Consider the following 26,976-nt stretch of genomic DNA (forward strand, 5'->3'; position numbering starts at 1 on the left):
GGCTTTCAAAAAGTTATTGAATAATGTCATGTAATTACTGTTAATTCTCATGTGTGAGATAACAATGATGTAGTTATATGAAATAATATCTTTATTCTTGGGAGATTATGTCGAAATATATAGTGGTGAATCATCACAATATCTTCAACTTGCTTTCAGATACACAAACACACATAGATGTATGTAAATACGTATGAGCATACAACTATATATATATATATGTAAGCATATGTGTGTATATGTGGGAGGTAAATAGTAAATATTGAATATTAAGCAGTGGGCATATGACTGTTCATTGTAAATTTTTTCAGCTTCTCTTTGAAGCTATCATAGTAAAAATGTGCAAAACCCACAACATATTAACATTTATAAAGGACAGTGTAATCACAAGCACATATTTAGGCTTTTATAATCATCATAATTTTTTAGAAAATTACTAATGAGTAAACTAACCCTCAGAATGTGAACTTACTTGACAGGTTTATAAGGTAAACTGCTCCCCTGGCACAGAAATCATCAATGGAAAAGTTGTTCTGTTACGTACACATTAACATGTTAAAATACTGCCCTGCAATTGAAAGCTTCCCCTCTTATAGACTTCTTAGCTAACATCAGTAAGATCGTTCCACACAAAATAAAAACTGCTTCTGCATTCCTTTGTTCTAGAATCTTAAACTGTTAGTTAAGACCTCAGATATCAATTTTTCCAGGAACGAGTTTTAGGACTATTTCTAGAAATCACACCAGAAAAAATAAAATCCATTTTAGTATTCACATGATAGCAAGTCATCATTCTGGAATTCTTGCCTAACCAAGGGCATATTCTAGACTATATTTTTGTATCTTCAGCCATCTCATAGATTCTCACTCCTGCTAGATTCTCAGGAAAGAGTGAATAAGTGTCTGGACCAGTATGAATTGAGGAATGAGTTTCCTAAGCCTATTTATTTACTGACTTACTTATTTGCCACCTTACAAGATAGGCAATTATTTGTAATCCTGTTTTATTTTGTAGTAATCAACCATTTTAATGTGCAAGTGAAATCAGTGTTTTCTTTGCTGTTTGTCTCTTTAAAAATGAAATAATCAGGGCACCTGGGTGGCTCAGTTGTTAAGCCTCTGCCTTCGGCTCGGGTCATGATCCCAGGGTCCTGGGATGTCTGGCTTCCTGCTCTGCTTCTCCCTCTCCTTCTCCCCCTGCTTGTGTTCCCTCTCTTGCTGTGTCTCTCTCTGTCAAATAAATAAATAAAATCTTTAAAAAAATAAAGTAAAATTGAAATAATCATATTTGGTAACTCTTCTGCTTCCAAAGCATGCCATCTTAAATAATAATTTGATTTTATTAAGCAAATTTTGTGTTATTTCACGGATACACACGAGATGTGAGAAAGCACTTTTGCATGTATTAAAATGCTTAACTAGTAACTACCAAACTAGATATTTTTATTCCTCAGGATCTTTTTTATTGAAGTGTAATTGACATATAATTCTATTTGTTCCATGAGTATAACATAGTGACTCAACATTTGTATACATCGCAAACCTATCACCACAATAGTCTAGTTACCATATGTCACCATACAAAGTTAATACAATATATTGATTGTATTCCCTGTACTATACATTACAAAACTAGAATTTTTATACTAAGCAAAAATATCTCTCAAAAATTAGAATAAAACAAAAACATTTTCAATTAAAAAAAAAAACTAAGATATTACCTTCAAATAGTGTCAACTACGAGAATTTCTAAAGGATGAGTAAAAATAACCAAAGAAGGAATATCTGACATTCAAGAAAAAAATGGTGAGTTAAAAAATGGTAAATATGTATGTAGTCTAAACAAACACTGATTATATAGAACCATTAAAATAATTCCACTTGAAGTATTAAAAATTCAAAATAGAGCTAAAATACTAAAGACTAATTGGATATCTATTTGGAGGATATGATGGGAGGTAGCATTTTAAATTTATGTTGTTTAAAAGGATTACAAATTACAGACAAAATGTAAACTTGTTTAGGTTAATGCATGCTAAAAATAAGGACTAGTAATCCAAAAATAGAAATAGTAGAGAAAAAAATGAAATGAGAAAGTAATCCATTTAATTAAAAATCATTCACTACACAACTAAACAAAAGTTGAAAAATATGATTAGATGAAGTAGAAAATAAATCCTTAGAACTATATGGGTTGTATACACCCATAAGAAGAATAAAACAAATTTAAACATACTGAATCTAGTTAAAAGACATAAATTATTAGACCACAAAACATACAGAAAGGGAAATGTTGAAAGTAGCCAGATTTCAAAGAATGAAATGTAAAAGTTGATTGATGTAGCTATATTAATATCATACAAAATACACAATATGGTAAAAAGTTCTTAATAGAATTCAACAGGTTTACTTCCGAATGATAAAATTTCAGTTTACCAGGAGGATATAACAGTTCTAGATTTTTACACTTAAAATAGTCTTAAAACATAGGAAGCAGAAATCAACAGGACTATATGAGTAAATTATTTGAGATGTATATGATAAAATCTTAATTCTGGAATAACTAGCAGGAAAAAAACCTAAGACTATAATGGATTTCAATATGTTTACTAACAGTAGCCTAATGGATAAATGCTGAATATTTCACAATACTATCTGCCAACATGCAAATAACCACAAAGCCTGAGAAGTAGGCCATTAAACAAAAATAAATAATACAAAGATGACTAGAATATGTTCCACTTAATTTTTTTACATTAGAAATAATTCATGGGTTAAAGAATATTAAATTATCAAGGTATTTAGAAATTTATATAACTAATTTATTGTTAAATATGAGAGCTTGTGGAATGAAACCAAAGCAGTATTTTGAGGGAAAATGATAGCTTTAAATTCCTAATGTGAGAAAAGAGTGACTGAATAATTAATGAACTAAGAATTCATCTGCAAAATGTAGAAAAGGAACAGCAAAACAAATCAAAAAAAAAAAAAAAAAAAAAAAAAAGAAAGAAATGGATGGGGCACCCGGATGGCTCAGTCCATTAAGTGTCTGCCTTCAGCTCAGGTCATGAACCCAGGGTCCTGGGATTGAGCCCCACATTGGGCTTCCTGTTCAGCTGGGAGACTGCTTCTCCCTTTCCCCTCTGCTACTGCTCTTTCTTTCTCTCTCTCTCTCAAATAAATAAATAAAATCTTTAGAAAATGAAATGGAAATAATTTGACAAGACCAAAAGTATTTTTTTGAAAAGACTAATAAATTGGCTCTTAATAAGACAGATGAAGAAACAAAGAAAGGTACAAAAATAGTACTATGACAAAGGAGACATATCTAAGATCCAGAAAATATTTTTAAAAGATAAAGAGGATACAATTTGGAGACATTCTATGCTGAAGAGACCCAACATTCTATGCTGATTAAGAGACATTGGTAGTGTAAGATCTCTTCCTTCCAACCATGATATCTCATCATTTCTCCCATATATTTAACTCTACCCCCGGCTCTGTGCTACTCATTGTGCATCACTATGTTTTGTCTTTAGATCATTGATTCCTCATTTGGTTTCAGAACACAGTGTGAAGTATGGCGGAGTATTTTGTTAAATATTAACATTGGCATATGAACTCACTGGTCCCACTTGCAAACATTTGCTTAAGGGACAAATTAACCTCTGAGAATCCTTAGAGAAAAGGCTGAGATGAATGTACGTTTCAGAAAGAGCTGAGAAACATATTTAAAGAAGTAGGATCAGATTATGCACACTATTTTAGAAACGTTTTTCACATAAATTATCATTTACAGAAACGTTCCTGTTACTAAATTAGGTCTATCTCATTATGTATGAGTATAATGTTAACAAACATGTCACAGTTGGGGCTGTTTACATTCTGTCTGTTTCACACTGTGTTTGTACATGTATGTATATGTATGAATCCTCTGTTATGCTCTTGTATGGCATTCTACACTTCAAGGAACCAACAATCATGGTCTGTAACTGTTCATGGCATTTGGCTGTTGGGGTTCTTATTTAATGTCAGTCTGCCCAAGGAAAGCAGAGCATTGATGAGATAAGGAATTTGTTTTGACAATTATTTTATACCTAACTCTTAGAACAGTGCCTGGTATAAGGTGCATATTTGATTATTTCAAAGTAAACTTTTAAAACTGTAAATGCTAGGTTAAAATATATAATGAACACTTAAATTGTAAGATATTGTAAAATTACCTTCTAAAGGTTTATGCCAAGTTAAAGTTTAATAATAGAGGATGAGTGAGTCATGTTTTATTTTTTATGTGTACTTTCTGTTCATATACTTTTTTTTACCATATCTAATTCTTTTTGCATGAAGATTAAAATTTGTCCTTTCAAACTATGTTTTTGAATTAATTAGCAAAAGTGGTTCATAGTATTCTCTTTTCATCTTTTCAATGCCTGTAGGATTTGCACCCCTGTTTCCCCATATTGGTAATTTCTGCCTTCTCTTTTTCACTCTTATTTTCTTCCTAACTAATCTAGCCTATGGTTTATCCATTTTATTGATCTTTTCAAAAAGCTATCTTTTGTATTGTTCAACAAATCCTTCTTTTGTTTTTTTCTATTTTCTATCCAGCTGATTGGACTCCCTCTTCCTATAATACAACCTGGAAACTCTCTTCAAGTAATAAGCTGGTCAATTGTAGGTCTCATCTTGCTTATTTTCCTTTTCTTGAGGATCATATTCTTGTACTGTCTGTTGTCCAATATCTAAGAATAATTTTTATACGTTTTGTCCAGGAATTTAGTTATTAAAGGTAGAAAGGTAATCCAGTACCTGTTAATCCATCATGGGAAAAGGTGGGAAATCTTTTTGTTTTGCTTTTCATTAAAAAAATCATAATTGTCTCCATCTGAGTGCAAATTATATTAATAGATTTCCTGAAGTTGAAATATCTTAGCATTGCTGACATGTCTTAGTTGTTCAATTTATATGACTTTAAGGCCCTGTTAAATAATATTCAAATGAACTGCCAAATAATATTTTATTTATATATTTGCATCTATATTCAAATTATAATTGTTCTAAAAACTTTCCTCTTTTGTTAATCTACTTTGTGTATCAAAAGGTTATCCAAGCTCCATTTAATAAAGTGGGAAGTTGCATATCCTTTTTTTCTTGCATGGAGCAAATTTAAACATATATTTTTATAATATTTCATGGCACTCAACCTTAAAAAAACCTGGGCTTCATTTACTTTTGAGGGCTAGATCTTTTGACAAACACTGCAATTTTTTTAAACTAGGGTAGTATTGGTTTTGTATTGAAGAGAAAAATTACCCAGAGCAGGCCCAGGCCAGAAGACCCCAGAAGATGGAAAGTTACTAACAATAAGCTAGAGATAACCAGAAGCCCTACTGGGAGCAAGGGATAACCAGCCGTTTCTCCTTCTGCAAACAGGCTTCCCACTACAGGCTCCCTGCACTACTGTCCCCGCCTAAAGCAGCCCCGCCCCCCCCACGTTTAAACCCACCTACTAGCAGTCAGCATAGCCCTTGGAACCCGATTGCCTGCAGCCCCTATAAAAGCCCTATAACCCCGTTGCTCAGGGCCCAGAACTCGAGCACGAGCTGGGTCCACTGGCGTAAAATAAATCCAAGTTCTTCTTCTCCGAGTGTCACTTGGTCTCTCACCGGTCTGATTTTTATTTTTCCGCAACAGGATCACTTCGTGGGTTAATTTGTAGTTTATATTTTCCTAAAACCCCACTGATTTTATCCACATTCTCCAACATATTGGTATGATATCATACAAAATATTCTAATGTTTTTTACTCCCTAACTCTAAGTATACCGTCTTTCTCATTCCTGATACTGTTATTTGTTTTCTTTTTTCTTTTCAGACTTTGAAATTTGCCAGCTTTTAGTTACTTTATTGGTCCTATCAAATAACTGGCTTTGTTTTTATCAAGAAAATCTACTATTTTTCTTAAACCTTATTTTTCATATTACTCTTACTCATTTCTTTCTACATTTTTCGTTTTTGTTGCGATTTTCCTTTTCCTTCTGAACAGTATCTGAATGCTTTGAATTTTTCTGTTAACTGTATGAAAGCACTTAAGTATGTAAATTTCCTCTGAGTACTGCCTTGACCACAGCTTGAATTCTTTAAATGAATTCTATTTGTTAGGAAACCTTAATAAAAACATTTAACAAAGCACTAAGTTGATCATTCAAATGACAACATAAATCTATTCATTCTTCTGATTGCTCACTTCAGCAGTTGTTTCCTATTATCTGCATTTCTACTGTGCACCAGGTGCAGACATTGACTCAAAAAAAAAAAAAACAACAACAACAACAAAAAAGCCACTATAATAGATCATTACCCACAGGGCTCTCTTATACTACTAGTTACCCTAGATCCTATATCTGATCCCTATTTCACTCTTGCAGCCTTTGTTTTCGTTTCATAGTACAACCTTTTTTTTTAAATTAATTTTTAAATTTAAATTTTAGGTAGTTAACATACAGTGCAATATTGATTTCTGGAGTAGAATTCAGTGAATCATCACTTACATAGAATACCCAGTGCTCATCATAACAGGTGTCTTCCTTAATCCCCATCACCCATCTTGCAGCCTTTGATTTCTGATTGACAGTAGACTAACTTTCATATGTTACCTGCTCAGATGTGGAGCCTCCAGTTGAGCAGTATTGTGGCCTGTGCTGAATCATTGAGTCTCTTTGGCTTCTTTCTCTGGCATCTTGTCAGTGATACCTGGACAGTAGATCCTTAGCCTGCTTCTAAAGTTTTCTGGGCAACTCCTGTCTTCATTACAGATTATACAGCCTTGCACTTGGTTAAATAGCCATACACACCCCACTGATTTCAAAGTTACCACTATATTTAACTAAACTTTGCTAAGAGCTAAACCTCAAAGCCTACCAGAGGCTGTTTTTAGAAACATTTTCCCATACCCAGAGTTATAGAGCTTGCACAGCTGAACCTAGCTCATTAAACCCCTCATCCACTTCATAACTCCTTTCTGTGTAACGGAGGAACACATTCCTAAAATTCTGCTGCATTTTCATTAAGTCTCTCTAGTCTCTCCCAGGTTTTTCCTATAAAAATACTATTCCTGCTCTTCAATCTCATTTCCTTCTCTTCTTCCCACTTACGTTCTCTTCTTTTAAATGTCCAAAAATTATAAGAGTATTACTTTAATTGTAAATGTTATTTGAAAACATTTACAACAGATGCATAGTGGATACATATTTGTAATGGATGACTCTACTTTTACGAAAATGTTTTTGTATTGTTCAGCATATCTCTTTTCATTTCTATTTAGGTTCATTTTTTTCTTATGGATCTCTGAATAATACTGTGGAATATATTACCTGAGGTCAAGATTATAGGCACAACAATATGGATATTTTAAGGCTCAACCCATAGTACTACATACTTCCATTAAAATGTTATACTATTTATAGCAATGATTATATACGTTATATTCCTCTTATTACACTTTTGAAATCATTGATCTCTTTTGCTTCTTCTATTAAATAAGTAAAAGTAGTATCATTTCATTTAAATTTGCATCTGTAATAACTGATAATTTTGTAGATTTTTAATTGTGCTTATTATCAACTTGTATTTCTCCTTCAGTAAATTTTTTGGCGTACTATTTTTTTTAGTTTTAGTTCTTACTAATTTGTAAGAATGCTTCACAAAGAAAATATATCAACTTAACATTTTATATGTGATACAAATATTTTTAATATATTAAGGTTTTAAATTTTAATGTAGCCAAATACATCATCAGTCTTTGCCTTCATATTTTTTCTTATTGTTTATATCCTTATAAAGTACATGTTCTTTGTAAAATAAATTAATAATCATGTCTATGTTTTACAGCTTATAATTTCACCTTTTTAAAAACACTTTACACAACTGAAATTAATTGTGGTGCATTACAAAGTTGAATGATTTGTGGAGAATTTTTCCCCAATCCAACTCTTTTAATACAATCTGTTGAATAATTTTCATTAATGCCCACAGGTTTGTGCCTTCATAGTTTAATGGGTCAAAATGAGTCACCTAGAAAAAATTTTTAGTGTAGATTTGATCATATTTCCAAATATACACCTAAAGAATGAATAACTGATTATTTTTATGGATTCCCACTGATAGCTTTGCTACTATTTTGCAAAGCTCAATATTTCATAAAATGAGGAATACATGCTCCCCAATATCTTTTTTCTATATTCAAAAAATAAGAGAAATTTATAGGACATCTCTTCCACTCTCAAATTCCAAAAAAAATACCTCTAGAGATAAGAATTTGAATAAGTAGTGATTGAATTCTCAGTCTCCACTTCCCACTTAAGAGTCTTGGATTTAATAGATTTTGAATGCAAAATGCCCCAGATGGAATCATTATAGCCATGATGGGTTTATCAACTTAATTTCTCTATGACTTGAATCATGGAGATAGAGACTTTTGCCTCTTAGTAATAGAGACTGATAGCAATGAACCCATCATATTTTTCACGTCACTCCACTCAAACTCTTCCCCCATGCCGTCTTCAGAGCGGCACATTGTCTTATAAGGTCAAGACACTGATACAACCAGAAGTAAGTGATCTAGCCTCCACCTCAGCCTCACTAGCGATGAGCTCTCACCAGTAGACTGGGGGGAAAAAAAAGTCTCATTTATTGATCAGAATAGCTGTAGTTGTTTTGAGGTACGTATTTTAAGTTTTCCAGTTGCAAAATACAGGCATGTGCAATTAAATTGTAAAAGATCCCATGGACACTAAAGGGAAGAGCTAAGCTTCAACTTATGCTTTTTAGATGAAGTTCCTTGTTTTTCTTCTAATCCAAATTACCATTCTTAGACTGATTGAGAGGATCTATTGGATGAAAAGAGTTCATATAAAAACTCAATGGCCTTCTAAACGATTATTTTATATTCTGTAGAAAGGATAGCCCAAAATACATTTGCATTTTACCACTGGTTTTGCAGGTCTGTCTTGCACTCTCATGCTATGTTAAGGCAAATTCACATGTATGTTCCTGAGCTTCAAAGTTATTAACTAAAGGATCTTGCAAACTGAGTTCACATTATGTCACTATAATGGAAAATCTAGACTCCTTAGGATGTCAATTACACAGTCTGATATTGGCATCCTGGAGATTTATGAAGGCTGGATGGAAATTTGACCATTTTTGGTCAAATGCCTTCATATTTCATTCCTGTTCTGCCGTCATTCTCAAAGCCTTATAGTATCTGAATGCACAAATCCTAGTCATTTTGTAGACTGGTGAGAGGTTTAGTTAGTTGTCAAGTTTCATGGAACAAATTACATTCCTCACACTCCCCAAAGTGATGAAGCATCAGAATTTACATTGGTATTATCTCTGCTATGCTATCCAGAAATGCTTGTCTTATGAGGCAGCCTTTCCAACCAACATGTTTACATATATAACTGACATCATACTGAGGAGCAATAAAAGTCCTCTAGATCATGTAATTGCAGGCATGCCCACGGGGTGCGGGGGGGAATGGTGGTCATTGGCTAGTCCTACTCCCAGTACATAGTAAAATTAGGAAGACTGGTTAGGTTGGTCAGAGTCAAGTCTCCCATATATGAAATGAGGTTATATATCTGGACTCTCCTCCCTATGTCCCTACACTCTATCTCCTCACTGCTTTTATCCTGTACTATAAATCCAGACTCTGATCTGGTAAGTTAATCTCAATTCTAGTTTATGTTCTTTGCTGCTTGTAGGGTTCAAGCTTATCTGGTCCTGACCCTGGACCCTGCAATAGACTAATCTCCTTACCCTACAAACCAATTATATTATATCTGGTATGTTCTCAAAAAAAGGTAATCAGAATGCTATTTTGCCTCCAACAAAATCTCTTGTAAACAATAAAAGCACAAAGATTGATTTGATCAATACTTTGAGTTAGAATGAGCTGTCAGAGAGCTCAACACTGCTTTCGGTCTTCTCATGTTCATTAAGTTTAAGGACGATAAATCATATTGACTAAATACGCTGTTCTAAATTGGACGGTATTATAAACTAGGGAGAAATGACCCAAAGAATGCAATTGGAAATGGCTGTGTAGCAGTGGTAAACAAAACACACAGGATTCATCTCAGAAAAGAAAAACAAACCTCTTAAAAGAAAGTTTATCTGCATATTTTGGCTGCACTTTAAAGAGAAAGAACACAAATATAGTAGCCTCAGAAAGTGACTACAATTTGTTCAGCCCACAAAAGGGAAGCTACAATTTGGAAGGGAAAAGATGAGTCCATTAAATCAATCAAATCATGCTTGGTCATCCGATCTCCAAAGTGTAGTACTTAGAAAATGGGGAAACTCACGTGTGAACAATTCAAGTAGCTGTGTTAGACATACTGTTCTCACTCAAGTGCACTACTCTGGGTCCCAGGAAACAGTACGTCACCTTGCCAGTTACTATCTGTGTGACTTTGGGCAAGGTATTCAAATTCTCATACTGAGGAGCTCCTCATTGCCTCATTGCAGGCATGCCCAAGGGGGGAAAAATGGTGGTCATTGGCTAGTCCTGCTCCCAGTACATAGTAAAATTAGGAAGACTGGTTAGGTTTTCCAGAGTCAAGTCTCCCATATATGAAATGAGGTTATATATCTGGACCCTCCTCCCTATGCCCCTACAATCTATCTCCTCACTGCTTTTATCCTGTACTAAAAATCCAGACTCTGATCTGGTAACTTAATCTCAATTCTAGTTTATGTTCTTTGCTGCTTATAGGGTTCAAGCTTATCTGGTCCTGACCCTGGACCCTGCGATAGACTAATCTCCTTACCCTACAAACCAATTATATTATATCTAGTATGTTCCAAAAAAGAGATAATCAGAATGCTATTTTGCCTCCAACAGAATTTCCTGTAAACAATAAAATAGCAATGCCTTATCCTCACAAATGAGGATAATAAAAATTTCTACTTTGTAGGATTAAGAATTAGATTTAAAAATGAGTGTAAAAAGCCTGAAAAAGTTCTTGTTATTTAGTAAGTGCTTGATACGTGTTCACAATTTTTATTTTTATTTATTTTATTTTATTTATTTATTTAAGAGAGAGAGAATGAGATATAGAGAGCACGAGAGGGAAAAGGGTCAGAGGGAGAAGCAGACTCCCTGCTGAGCAGGGAGCCCGATGTGGGACTCGATCCCGGGACTCCAAGATCATGACCTGATCTTGGTTGGCTTTGTTTTGTTTTACCAGACCCCACAAATTTTATATAGTACTGCTTGAAGGTGGGAAAAAAGTATTATTAAAAATGATAAGATAAATGTATAAGTAAAATGAAATTTAAATATATCAATCTAGGTCTAACACTATAAATCTACCTAGCAGGAAGGAGTGAAGAGGCTGTGTCACAGGCAAAGAGGATTAGAAAAATAAGTTACAATACCTGACCTCTAAAAGTTCACATTCTAGAGAAAAATACAAATAAGTGTAAGGGAATACATTGATTTCAACAACAGAAACACATGTTAAGTGCTATGAAATTCTAAGGGAAATTATCACTAAATCTGTATTGAGGAATTAGAAAAGCTTTCAGATGGGAAATAACATTTGAATTGTTGTTTTAAAGAAGAGTGGGAGTTTTGCAAGTGGAGAACAGTATTGGAGCATCCTAAAGATGGGGAGCAATGTTTCTGAGGCCAGAAAGTAAAAAAAAAAAAAAAGTCATGGGGTGAGTAGTTTGATGATCTAAAGCAGAGAGAACTAAAGCAAGAACTAGAAGGAAGAGAGAGAAAAGATTCAACAGAGAGAAAGAGAAGTCTAGTTTGCCACAAACATGGAGTGGCATGCTGGGAGTTTAGACATCATCCTGAAGAGGATGGTGAGTTGGAGGACAGAACATTACCCTAGGGAAAGACAAGTCTTCAGAGTGCGACCATGGTATAGGACTGCAAGAAACCTGCGAGGGCATAGATGCGGTGGGCATTTAGCCTGGTCAAGAAAATCGCCAACGGAAGAAAATCTCCACAGAAGGTATATAAATATTCATTTAAGTGGGCATACACAGTTCATCGTGCTAGGTTCTAAGGAAAGAATAAGGGCCTACAAATGACAGATCCTAGAGTTTATTGTGCTGAATGGACACTCAAGAGTCTGTCCAGATAAGAAGCCTACCTGTTGTAGTAAAATGCTGACTCCCTGATCCATTGGTCAAAAAGAGTTCGAATGTAGTCTCCCAAAGACCCACAAAGCCAGGGTCACTATGGGCTAGGAGCTCAGTCACCCTTGAGAGATAAAAGAAGCTGCTGAGAGGTGACTTTGGAAAGGAAAACCAGAGCCAGTAAGAAGTACTGCCTTCATTACCCACAGGAAGAGTTCCCTTTCTTGAAAAAATATTTGGGAAGGGTCCATAAGGAAAAGGAGAAACACATCCATCAAGGACCAAGTTTGGAAGGAAACAAGTTTGGAAAAGGCAGGAAAACAAAAATGGGCTTTGCATACTTAGTACTTGAGATTGAACTCCAACTCCATTGTTTAGTGACTGTAGGATCTAGACTCTATTATTTAAATTGTCTTAGATTCCAGTTCCTCAGCAGTAATGTGGGGCCCTTATTACAAGGCTGTTGTGATGCTGAAGCAGGACAGAACACATCAAGCATGTAGCAACAACAGATGCATTGCACCCAGCCCAGACACACTGATTCCTCTCCCTCACCTCCACCCCTGACCCACTCTAGCAGCCTGCAGCTATCAAATGCACATATCTTGATAACTTAATCAGAGCTCTTTGTAGCATTCAAAACACAGGAGACGGGATTGAGACATCAAGGCTTTGGACAGGAGAAGACCACCAAAACGTGCCTGGCTCTCTCAGTTGCCCTTTTGGGGGCTTTGTTTTTAATCATTATTTTCTGCATCTTTAGATGTTTGTGGTTGCTTTTAGTGCAAGTGCTTTTCTGATTAGCTGTTAATTCAACGGGGCTCATCTTTTTTTTTATATTATTTTTTTATTGTTATGTTAATCACCATACATTACATCATTAGTTTTTGATGTAGTGTTCCATGATTCATTGTTTGTGTATAACACCCGGGGCTCCACGCAGAACGTGCCCTCTTTAATACCCATCACCAGGCTAACCCATCCCCCCAACCCCCTCCCCTCTAGAACCCTCAGTTTGTTTTTCAGAGTCCATCGTCTCTCATGGTTCGTCTCCCAATGGGGCTCATCTTAATACGGCTTTAAAGGACCAACAATATAGTATAGATTCAAAAATAACTCTCTGGTTGTTTTATTAAAACAATACTGGTAATCAATAGCTACAGTCTTGCCTGATAGCCCTTGACCATCAAATTTCTCAAAAGAAAGTTCAAGCAAGTATATGAATCACCTGTTTTAGTCAACAGGTATTGGGAATTTGGAGCGTCATTTAAAAGCCACTGGAAAAACAAAATTCACTGTCATTTCCTGAGTTTCAGACTATATGATCAATAAAAGATGACTAATTTTCTAGCTCTACCACACCTCCACTCTAGCCTGATTTCCCATCAGCTTATTAGGCTAGCATTCTTAATAAGAAAAAAAAAAATGTATCACCTAAATTTTTAGAATTTATCTAATATCTTCTAATGCAAAGAGCTGATAAGAGTCAAGTGAGTTGGACTCTGTTAGTTTCTCTGGGGCCTTGAAAAAGTCACTTCACCCTCCAATGCCTCAGTTTACCCATTTATAAAACCAGGGTGATGGTTGCCCTGGTAACACTCCGAATTCTTGAGAACACATTTTTTAAATGTTATTGAAAATTATAACACACAATGTAAAAGCCTGCTGGAATTATTGGTATTGGAAATGGTGCAATTTATGTTGAATTTTAAACTGTCAGTTTATCAAAGACTTGTTTCTAGCATTGAGTTCACTAATGCCTGACTCTCTCTAAAAATAACCAGCAATTTCAGTAAATTGTGAAAGGGGAACATTTGCACGGCTTCCTGTCAGGAAAGACCATTTATGTGCTTGAAAGAAATGCCATTTAGATATGACAAATATAAACCCTGAAATTCTTTATTACTGACCTTGCTCAGCAGAGAGAATATTTTCTTAGAAACTTACCCTGTCAACAGGATCTCCTGGCACAAAACACACTTTATTCCAATGGGTGAAGCTGAAGACAGTTCATAAGGCTCACTGCAGTTTTTAAACTTGTTTTCAAAGTCCAATGATTACCACCTTCTATTTTATAAACGTTATCCATATGGTGATGCCTCCTCAAACTATTTATCTCTAACCCAGGTGACTCTGTTGACTTTAAGTTCCATTCATGCAACAACCAATCAGACATTCTGTGCTCAACACGTTCTTGACTAAAATTTTCAACCTCTACATTAAACTTGGTCTTTCTCCATTCTTCACATGGTCGTGACGGATTTCCTTTTGCACAAGTCAGAACCTGTTCAGTCAACTGAGCCGAGGTTCTATGCCACCCGGGGTCCAAAACATCCATCTTTCATACCTCTTGTGTGTCTAGCTCTGTGTCTAATTCCAAATGGGCCTAAAGCAGTCTTATCCCCCATTTCCATACTCCAGTAAGTAGCAGGTAGAGAAAGAGTGGGAGTAGGGAAATAGAAATGAGGCCAGCAATCTTTTAGCTTGATCCTAGGACTAAGAAGTAATGTTTGACATGTGCACAGATGTTGAATTCGACTATCTTTCCTGATGTTGAGAGAGGAGATTTAAACTGAATTCAAATGCTGACTCACCACTTACCAGCTTATGACCTGGAGAAGGTCATTGGCATAGCTGACTACACGTCTGCTATAACCAACCAAACAAACAAATGAGCATATCCATCTATGTCTGTGTCCCCACCCAGTTCCAGGACTCTCATCAAAGTCACTATAACGAGTAGTACCAACTACCATAAAAACCTTCTAAGTTGTCTCCTTTCTACCACTTTTCCCCCACTTCAGCCCATTATCCCCAGAACAAAGTGATCATTTTATTTTATTTTATTTTAAAGATTTTATTTATTAGAGAGAATGAGAGAGAGAGAGAGCATGAGAGGGGGGAGGGTCAGAGGGAGAAGCAGACTCCCCACCGAGCAGGGAGCCCGATGTGGGACTCTATCCCGAGACTCCAGGATCATGACCTGAGCCGAAGGCAGTCGCTTAACCAACTGAGCCACCCAGGCGCCCCGAAAGTGATCATTTTAAAGATCTACTATCTGCTATTCCTTTTCCATGTTATAACTCATCAGTAGCTCCCCATTATTGAGACTAAAATCCAGAGCTGGGGAAGGCCCACCAGACTTTCTCACTCCTTGTGCATCGACACTCTTGTTCCCTGGGTTGTAGGAGCACTGACTTCCTCTCAGTCCCCCAGGCATAAGCACTTTCTTCCCACAGGTGCTTTGATCAAGTACCCTTTCTACCTGGAATGCCATGGGTATTTGAATGGATGGCTCCTTCTCCACAATCAAGGTTTCATAGTAGATATACTTCTTCTAGAGAGAACTTCTCTGATCACCCAATGTAAAACAGGTGCCAGTCAATATGTTTGTTCTTATATCCTCTCATTAGAAGGTAAAGTCTAAGAGGATAGAGGCTTCATCTATTTTGTAGACTGTGGTATCCCCAAAGACTAGAATGGTACATAATACATCAAAGTCACTTTTCAATAAATATTAGTTGGATTATTTAATCAATCCATCAGTGTAATAGCACCATGCTTACTTTCCTCATAGTCTCCCACATAGAATATATTAATATCAACCCTGAATCTGCTTAGTTGTTGATTGTCTCTCTTTACAAGAAGGTAGGGAGTTTGTCGGTTTTAGTCACTGTATGTCCAGTACCTAGAGCAGTGCTTGGAAACCTAGATGCCAGATTCAAATGACTACTCTATGTATCACTGAGCTCAGTATAGTACTATGCACAGCGCAGGCTCTCAAATATTAGTAAATCTATTGTGATGAGGATTCCTCATTTTCCACTATAAACGTTACAATATCCACTATTCATAGGTTATCTCTACCCCGAGGCCAGAGAGAAACAGACCTTACCCTCTGTCTCAGCACCTACCACGAGGTATTTACATGTATATATTTGAGTATCCCTCTAACTCCCAAATTGAGACTCTTGAGCTTAATTACAAACATCTGACACACATGTGCATCCTCAGTTTGGAATGTGGCTATCAGCACCATGATCATTATGTTTTTGCTCATTTGTCTTGCTTTCCTATTTGTTTAAAGGAACTATCTGGTTCTCCAGTTTTGTTTATTAGTTTTGAGTTTTAAAAGGATTATTGTATTTAGATATAGAAGAGACTCTATTTTAAATAAATTGCAGGGTTTTTTTTGTTTTTCTCCCAATTTATTAACAATTTGTTTATGATATAGTATATTTGTTCATAAAGATAGATTACAGATGATAGATAGATAGATGAACTAAAATGGCAGACATTTGTCTAGTGCTATCTTTGGCTTTTATATTTTTATTTTTTTAATCAATGTTGTACTAGCCTCGTAAAATGATCTGGGTTGCTCTCCATCTTATTCTGTGTCTGTCTCGGATATAGACATTCTGCTCCTTTATTTCGTGGGAATTTTACATTTTCAAAGGTGTCGTGATCATCCACAAAATCTTCAATATCTGCTGCACTTTCTCATGGTTTTAGAAGCCTATTCTTTGTATTTACAGGTATTGGTGGAGTTGAGCTTCTGCTCTTTTTTCTCCATCGAGGTAAATTTTTCATAAAGTTCTCAGCTAAAAATACACTCATTTTATTAAGGTATAATGTTAATACTTTGAAATCTACAGTTTCTAACGTACAGTTGTGTGACCACCATGAGCAGAACATAGCATAGTTCCAGTCCCCCAAGGAGCTCCTCTGCCCAATGCCCTCCCCCAGGCCCCAGTTCTGAGCAGCCATTGGTCTATTTTCTGAATCTGGAGTTTTGCCTTTTCCAGAATGTCAAATAAATGGAGGAATACAATATGCAGCCTCTTGAATCTGGCTTCCTTTACTTAGCAAAAACTTTTAAAATGTGTTCATGTTGTTGTGTGTTATCAACACATTTCTTATTTTCTGAGTAGCATTCTATTATATATGGATTTTTTTTTAAGATTTTATTTATTTATTTGACACAGAGAGAGAGAGAGACAGCGAGAGAGGGAACACAAGCAGGGGGAGTGGGAGAGGGAGAGGCAGGCTTCCCGCCGAGCAGGGAGCCCAATGCAGGGCTCAATTCCAGGACCCCGGGATCATGACCTGAGCCGAAGGCAGGCGCTTAACGACTGAGCCGCCCAGGCGCCCCTATATACGGATTTATTACATTGTATTTATTCATTCACCAATTGTGGTAGGCAGGTTAATGTCTCCCTAAAAATAGCCATGCCCCTAATCCTTAAAAACTGAGTATGTTACCTTACATGGTAAAAAGAGACTTTGCTAATGCCATGAAGTTACAGGCCTTGTGATGGGAAGGTAATCCTGGGACAAATATAATCACATGGATCAGAGAGATGGCGGTGTCAGAAGGAGCTGCTGCCCTGTTCCTGCTTCTGGAATGCAGGGTCCACATGAAAGAGCCATAGAGGAGCCTCTGGGAGCTAAGGTGGAACCCAGCTGACTGCCAGCAAGAAAACCAGACCTCAGTCTTCTACCACATGGAGCTGGGTTCTGCTAACACCCGAATAACTAAGGAAATACATTTTTCCCTAGAATCTCCAGAAAGGAATACAGCCCTGTGAACACTTTGATCTTAGCCTGGAGAGACAGCTAAGTAGATATTTGTCCACCAGAAATATAAAATGACCAATCTGTGTTATTTTAAGCTACTAAAATTGTGGCAATTTGTTCCAGAACCAATAGAAACCTAATAGACCAGCTAAGGACATTTGGGTTGTTTCCAGTTTTTAGTAATATTGAGAAAAGCCACTATTAACCATGGAGTACAGGTTTTTATGTAAACTTAAGCTTTCATTTCCCTTGAGTGGAATTTCTGGGTCCTATGATAAATGCATAATTATTAGAAATTGCAAAACTGCTCTCCAAAGTAACTACATCATTTTTCATTTTCATAGTCAATGTATGAGACTTCCAACTGTTCTGAGTCCTCACCACGGCTTGGTATTTATAGAAAATTTTTCATTTGTTTGTCTGATAAATATTTGGTGGTATCTCACTCATTGATGGTTTTAATTTGCATCCTTAATGATTAATGATGTTGACTTAGTAAAGTATTTGTTTGAATCTTTTGTCAAACTTTCATTGTGTTATTTTATTATTGGTTTTGTGTGTTTTTCATATCTTGTAGTGTATTAGTTTCCTACTGCTGTGTATATTACCACTAACTTGGTGACGACACGCATTATCACTCAGTTTATGTGTGTCAAAGCTCTGGGTTCTCTGCTCATAGTTTTACAAGCTAATTCAAGGTGTCAGCTGCAGCATTCTAATCTGCTCTGATCTGGAGCTCTGGATTTTTGTCCAAGCTCATTCAGGTTGTTGGCAGAATTCAGTTTCTTGCTGCTGTAAGTGGGACTGAGATCCTTGTTCTTTGCTTGCTCTTGGCTGGGGTTGCTCTCAGCTCCTAAAGGCCACTCTGAAGTCCTAGCCAAGTAGCATCCTAACTACCTGGCTGCTTATTCAGAACCTCTCTCCATTCTCTGTGATGGGTTCCTAGCACCAAAGCGATTGTCTTATCATATTTCCCTTATCATGTTATCTAATCAAGGGACTATCTCATCATATTAAAAGGCTCTGCCCATACTCAAGGGGAGAAGATTATATAGTGCTTATGCATCAAGGGGCAAAAACCCTGGGGACCATCTTTGAATTCTGCCTACTACAGCTGGATATAAATCCATTGGCAGATATGTGTTTTACAAATGTTTTCTCTTAGTCTTTCACTTTTCATTTTCTTTTAAAAAATATTTTGAAGAATGGAAGTGTTTAATAATGAAGAAGCCAAATTTTTCATTTTTTCCCTTTCATGTATCATGTTTTTGGCATTGTATCTAAGAAAGCTTTGCCTAACCCAAGGCACATGTTTTTCTCCTGTTTTCTTCTTGAAGTTTTATACTTTTCCATTTTCCATTTGAATATATGATCAATCGAGTTAATTTTTGCATGTGGTACATGGTATGGGTCAATATTTTGTGTTTTTTCCTCTCTTTTTGCATATCAATATATAATTACTTAGTACTATTTGTTGAAAATACCACCCTTTCTCTATTGAGTTCCTTTTGCACTCTTGTCAAATATCATATATCATACCTGCCTTTCCTTAGGTAAGGCTAGGTGCTTACTTTGCAACCTCATCTCTTTGAATTTGATAAAATTATGATTTTTTAATATGACCTGGGTTTTCCTTATTGTGATGGGAAAAATAATCTTTCCAACATTTTGTACTTAAAGTGAAAGCTAGAAGTCCACTATTTCTTAAGACATGGAAAATCATGTGCATTTATACTACATACTAATCAAACCAATCTAGAAATCAGTGGGAACTTTAGTTGTAATAAATGAATTCATCTTAAATGTTTCTAGAAATTATAGTATGTCCAAGACAATTAAAGAATTATAAGAGTCAAATCCATTCCTGTTTTTAAAGAGCTTACAATCTATTGGAAGAGAATAGAATGATAAGGAGAAAAGTATAAAAAAATGCACTGTCAAATTCTTTCGGCTCTTCCCTTCTATTACCTTTAAACAATAATGATATAATGAGTTTTCTGCTATCAAAGATTGAGGTCTGGGGCCTAATCTCATGAGAACTCAGAGAGCCATCTCCAAGAGGCATTAAGGAGCTTGTGGGGAGCCTAGAGCCACCTGACTATGGGTGTCTTTTCTTAATAAATCACTGTAACAACTGACTATACAAAACTTTAGAGACTAGATTAAGAGAATGTAGAATTAAATCTGGCTCAAAAACAAGGCTGAAAATGATAGTCTGATCCCTATTTGTCTTCTTGGGTGGCATTTGAATATATTTTCAGCAATTAATTACTACTTTTCTTTGATCCTGCCAAGGTGGGAAAAAGATTAAAAAGGAGGTACAAGTAGATAGGAACAAGGAAAGTGTGAGATCATAAGAACCCAAGGGATAGTTCATATTCAAATATATATGGGAATAGAGTTTTAAAACCCTCTGCGAAACCAATCTTAATCTTGGGTTATATAATATGGTAAAAGGACAAACTTGGCTTTTGAAGCAGAGAGAAGAGAATAGAATCAACCAGATGTTCAGACAAATTGCTGAGGGCCCACAGCAGTTTTACTTAATGCCACCCTATCATCCGCTTTAGACAATTTAAGATCAAGAGCACAGTCAGATTGACAAATACTTTTGCTCAAGACCTTGTCCATTATAATTCCATTAATATCTCTGGGCCCAGAGCCAGAGAAAAACATCTGGTAGGGATTATATTTTTGCAGAGATAAACTTGCAGACGTTCAAAATTATTTTTAAAAAAATTAATCTATAAAATATTGTGATAACCAAGATGAAAAAATGGCAAAAATGAGATCAAGAATTATATATTATAGAAGCATTTTGGAATTTTTAAATATTTTAATATAATAAAATCAATATATTCACACATTAAAAATAAATCCATAAAGAGGATAAGAGGACATTTAAAATATTTCACCCCAATTCTTTACACTCCCACTCCCTATTTAATTTCCCTTACAACTGTCTTTATTTTGATAAAGTTGATAGCTCTCATAATTCCAAAGCTCTATTTCTTAAGCTAGAAGCATTGTTTAAATATTGGTTCCCTATGTAAAACAGGAAAATATAAGTTTATTTAATATTATTCCTCCTCTATCTACTCTTCTTTTTTATGCTACTAATTTAAATCTTCCAGTTATTATTTCACGGCTAAAAATAAAGTCCTTGGGGGGGCACCTGGGTGGTTCAGTAGGTTAAGTGTCCAACTCTTGATTTCAGCTCAGGTCATGATCCCACGGTCCTGGGATCCAGCCCTGAGTTGGGTTCCATGCTCAGCGGGGAGTCCATTTGAGGATATTTTTCTCTCTCTCCCTCTCCCTCTCCCCCTCCGTGCACACACTCTTTCTCTCAAATAAATAAATCTTTAGGAAAAAATAAAAATTAAATAAATAAAATTCTTAAAGTCACATTTCTTCATCCATTTTACCATTAGCTATTAGATTACATCCAATACCTTACCACTGCATAGAACAAGGAAAGGAAAGTCCTTTACTTCTTCTCCCACACTAGTCACACGCACTGGCTGTTGTCAGCTCTAATATTATTTCCACTTTTGTGCATTTATAACATTTGAATTCTGCTTCATAACTATTGTTAAGATATCCAAGTATTTTCCATAGGAGAAGAATAAAATTGAAAACTGAATAAGATAATTTAAAGTATTATAATTTTTCAACATCATATACTGCATATTCAGTAGTGATTGATTCCTAGAGAAGGACATATATGCCTATTTTAAACTCTTGCCACTCACAGATTTCAGGCTTTAGGGTCAAAAGATTCTCTATTTTTCTTTAGTACAACAATTGATAAAATACATGGCACAATTCTGTTTCCTTCATAATTGGATGACTTTTTATGTAGTGTCCTGGGTTACTATTTAAATAAATCCTCCTTTATATTTTTAATTATGATTATTCAAATTCTCCATTGATCTGTTTATTGAGCATGAGATTCCATTGCCCAAGAGGGGAGGAAAAAAAGAGCTCAGAATATGAGTTAATGTTTCATTTTTTTTACCTTAAAGATGGGCTTTTAAGCTTAGTTCGGGAAAAATGGTTGGTTGTGAGAATTTCATACCCCAAATCCTTATTTTATCAGAGCAGAAAAAATATTAATGAATAGGAATAAATGACAGCTCCAAAATAGGGCCCTTTGTCTACACACGGAGTCATGAAGGTGCAGAAGTTCTTATACCACACCCTGGAAGACCCAGGCAGGTCAAAAGAGCCAACAGGCTGAAAGATGCCCAGCAATGAAACAGGGAGGGAAAGAAAGTGTTGACCACATAACAAGAAACCACAGCACAGAACAGACGGCAGCAGCCTGTTCTAGTACATCCCCCAAACCAGTTCTCACAAATCGCATCAGCAATGACAGGGCCAACACCCAAAGACCAATTAGGATGACCTATCTCAGCGAAAGGCCATTGGGAATACATTGGATATCAAGTGGATCTGAGTAATTAATAAAAAGTAGGAAAAAATTAAGTGAACATAGATTTAAAAAGTAGAGCGTGACTTGACCTGATGTATTTATAGCACAAGGTACAAAACAACTGTAAAATATATTTCCTTTTTAAGTGCCTATACTAACATAGTCCATATGCTAAACCATAAGTTATAAATATATTTCAAAAATTAAAATCTTACAAGCCGGGAACCTGGGTGGCTCAGTCGGTTAAGTGTCTGACTCTTGATTTCAGCTCAGGTCATGATCTCAGGGTCATGAGATCGAGCCCCATGTCGGGCTCCACACTGGTCGTGGAGCCTGCTTAAGAGTCTTTCTCTCCCTCTGCCACTCTCACCTCCACCCTTCTCTCTCTCTCTTCCTCTCTTTAAAAAAAAAAAAAAATCTTACAAAGCATATTTTGTGAATATAACAGCATTAAATGAGAAGCCAGTACAAATAAGATATACAAAAAGTCCACATATTTAGAAATTGAACATACTTCTACGGAACCATGATGAAAATAGTAATTTAAACTGAAAAACATAAAAATAAACATATCAGAGTTTGTAACATACAGCTAACAGAGTTCAGTGGGAAATTTATAAATTAAGTGCTTGTATTAAAAAAGAGAAAAGATTTGTAAAAAAAAATATTTAACTTTTCATTTTAAGAAGCTAGAGAAAGAACAAATTAAATCTAATGGAGGAAGGGAGGAATGAAAAGAAGTGGTAATTAATGAACTAGAAAACAAAGAATAACAAGATATAAAATATATTGATAAATGTCAGCAAGACAGATCGGAATTAATAAAAGTGAAAAAAAATACAAGTTATCAATGACAGGAAAGAAAGGGGGATATAAATACAACTGTAGTTATAATTACAAAAAGACCTTAAAAAGGTAGTAAGAAACTACTATGAATAATTTTATGCCAATAAATTTTACACCTTAAAATAATCTAATTGGTAAACAACTTATAAGAACCAATAGAAAATATAAATAGCACTAGATTTATTAAAAAGTTTAAATTTGTAATAACTTTCTCATAAAGAAAAATCCAGGCCTTGATGTTGTCCTAATTAAACTTTATCAAATACTTAAGGCAAACATAATACCAAATACTTGAAGAAGAAAATATCTCAAGAAATATACAGAAATCTTTCATTCTAATAAGTAAATTTAGCAATGTCAAAGGATAAAAGGAAAAAAAATTAAAATTAACTATTTCCATATTCAAGCATCAATTTGAAAATGAATTTTAGAACAATTTAAACATCAGAGAGACATGCAAAATCTCCAGTGAAAACTCTACAATATTGTTACAAGAAACTGAAGAAGACTGAACTAAGCTGAGGGATATACTATTTTCATAAATTAGAAAATTCAATATTGCTAGAGTGTCTATGGATTCAACAAAATCTCATCTGGCTTTCTGGTATAAACTGACTTTTCTAAAATTTTTAAGCAAAGCATTTACCCTAGACAAAATAATATTTAAAAAGAAGAACAAATTTAGAGGACATACTCTCTAATGTTAAAATTTACTGCAAAGTTACAGTATCAAGACAATGTGATATGGGTAAAAGGTAGACAAAATATCAATGGAACAAAAAAGATTCCAAAAAAAAGACACATGCATATATGATTAAATGATTTTTAAAAGATAAAGGTACCAGGGTAAATTGGAAAAGGCAAGTTTTTTCAAAAACTTCTACTGAAATAACTGGATAAATTGATGGAAAAAAAATTCCAACTTCTCTTTAACACTATGCACAACAATTAATTTGAGCTGAAGATAAATCTACATGTAAAAGCCAATGCTGTGATACGTCTAGAAGAAAATGTAGACCATCTTCCCAACTTGGGGCAGGTAGAGATTTGTCAGATACTACACAAAAGGGTTCAAATGGAAAGTTAAATAATGGTAAATTGGACATCATTAAAATTGGAAACTTCTCCATACAAAACAAAGTTGTTGTGATAATCAAATGTTATAATGGATATAGGAATAGTTTAAAGGCTATAATGTTAAACAAATGTATTTGTCTGCAATGAATACTCTTTATAAAAACCTTGCATTTATAGTTACTCAATCAACAAATGTTTATTAGTACCTACTACGTCCAAGCACCAAGCTAGGCTCTAGGAATAAAGATTTGACAAGTCATGGTCATCCCTGCCCTCAAAGAATTTGCTATCTAGTAATTTATACTGACTTCTGGATGTAAGAGGAGCTGTTCTGGGGGTAAGTATGGCTGCTATTAATTGAAGGTTACAAAACTCTGTTTTAGAATTCAGGGAATGGCATCGAAATGGAGACCTAGGGGCGCCTGGGTGGCTCTGTCGGTTAAGTGTCTGCCTTTGGCTCAGGTTATGATCCTGGAGTCCCAAGATCGAGCCCTGCATGGGGCTGCAGCTCAGTGGGGAATCTCTTTCTCCCTCTGCCCCTCACCTCACTTGTGGTCTCTTGAGTGTGCACACTCTCTCTCAAATAAATAGATAAAATCTTTAAAAAGAAAAAGAAACAGAGACCTAGAGGTGAAGGAGAAATTAACCAGTTGAAGAAATGAGCAGTGGTTCTTGGGAGATGGGGGATTGCAGGGAGGTTTAAGTGGAGAAGAGAGGTTCCAGGCAGAAAGAATGAAGACTTTTCTCTCTGGCGGGAGAGAAAACTGGAGCATGTTGTTGGGAAACCAAGTGACATTTAGGATGACGGAGTGCAGAGCACAAGAATGAAGTGGGGGTGGGAGAGGAGAGGTAAGGAATAAAGCAGGGATTTCATTTTTGTCAATTATATTTAGGAGATGAGATTTTATTCTGAGGGCCATGAGAAGAGAGTAAAGTGTTTTGTTTGCTTGCTTTTATCAGGGAATGATTGTATGCACTCGGAGCTCTCTAGCTGTCTGTCTACAACAGATTGTGTGGGTCGGAGGGGCTGTGGTTGACTAAACTGACAGTGAAGAAACCTACAAGGAAACTTATAAGCACAAGCTGAATGAAGCCACAGCAAGTAGACTGGGAAGAAATGGGTGGTACAGGTTTGAGAGAGATTTGATAGAACTTGGCTGTAGATGTAGAGACTGGGGAAGGATGCAGAGTTAGGGATGTTCTCCATAATTCTGTGTGTTTCAGATTGGAGAAACTGCCCCACTTTATCCTATGCTGTGAAATGCTCAAAAAGACTAGCAAGTCAAAAGCACCCATAAGTTTGAGCAAGAAAGAGGTCTCTCGTGGAGTAAAGGTTTCCAGGTTGAAATGGGGCAGAAGATGAATTCCAGTAGTTTCAAGAGAGAGTAGTCACTCTCTCTTGAAGTGAGGAGAGAGAGGTCAAGAGAGAAGAGAACAGGTCACTAATTTTGAAGACATTTTTTAATAAACTTAACTAGGAGGAGAGGGGAAAAGCCTGCAGCTGAGAGAAACAAGGATAGAGATTTTTTTTAAGTTGAGACTTGACTGCGTTTAAATATATTGTAATGTATAGAATTGCTGAATCCCTATATTGTACATCTGAAACTAATATAACATGTATGTTAACTATACTGGAAATAAAATAAACAATGTAACAAAAAAAAGAAAGAAAGGATGAGACTAAAGTTACAAAGAGGAAGGGAATAATCCACATGGTGATTTTCAAAGGAGTGTGTGCAGGAGGTAGGGAGAGAGAGAGACAACAGGGAGATGAAACCCATATCAAGGTGGAGTTAGCTGAACCCTGAAGAAAGGACATCTTTCCACTTTATTCAGAAGGAATGTTTGCAGGTATGAAGGACAAAAGTTGGAAGAGTTGCTGCCAGGTCCCATTTGTGTGTGTGTGTTTGTGTGTGTAATAAGAGATGAGGGGAGACAAACCATGAGAGGCTATGGACTCTGAGAAACAAACTGAGGGTTCCAGAGGTGAGAGGGTGGGGGGATGGGTTAGCCAGGTGATGGGTATTAAGGAGGGCACATACTGCAGGGAGCATTGGGTGTTATATGCAAACAATGAATTGTGGAACACTACATCAAAAACTAATGATGTAATGTGTGGTGATTAACATAACATAATAAAAAAATACAGAAAAAAATAAGAGATGAGGCCACTTACTGACAGTCTTGGAAGAGAATTAATGAATTATAGGAGAAAATTTTGAAATAGACTATATTAAAAAATGTTAACGGCAACTAGAAGCATATAAGTTTGCTAAGAATCCTTGAGGTCCTAGTTCATGTTGGCAAACTTACATGTGTGTGACATTGAACTACATGCTGTGTATTTTGTTTCAATAGTTTTCGGGGACATAAGCTAATGTACAAAGAAGTTGGACCATTGCTTCATTTTAGTAATTTTTCAAGTGAATGTGCCAGAGGATAGGGAGGGAAGCCAAGACTATTGGCAAGGGTGATTGATGTAAAAGACCCTGGTGCATAAGCTGGATACAGTGGGAAAAAAAAAAAAAAGTGGACAAAACAGAGATAGAGAACACATATGGGGGTTTGCAGACCATAGATCTTGATAAGGTCTAGAATTCAGTTACTCAGTGAGAATCACTGATGAAGCACTAGGAAAGATAGGAGATTCTAGTTAGAGAGTAGCAGGTTTAAAACATAAAATCTTAGAAGTTGGATAGTTCTTAGGGGTACCAAGTTCTGGAAGGGCATAATTGCAGTAGGGTGAACATACAGTGCAATTGGAACCAATAAGGTCAAGGTTTGGAAAGGCCATCAGAGTGGACATGGAAATGACTCATCATAGCTTGAGCGGGAATGAAGAGCAAGAGTCAAGTATGGTAGGATGAAGAGTAGTGAAGAAA

The sequence above is a fragment of the Zalophus californianus genome, chromosome 8, assembly GCF_009762305.2.
Source record: "Zalophus californianus isolate mZalCal1 chromosome 8, mZalCal1.pri.v2, whole genome shotgun sequence".
NCBI lineage: Eukaryota > Metazoa > Chordata > Mammalia > Carnivora > Otariidae > Zalophus > Zalophus californianus.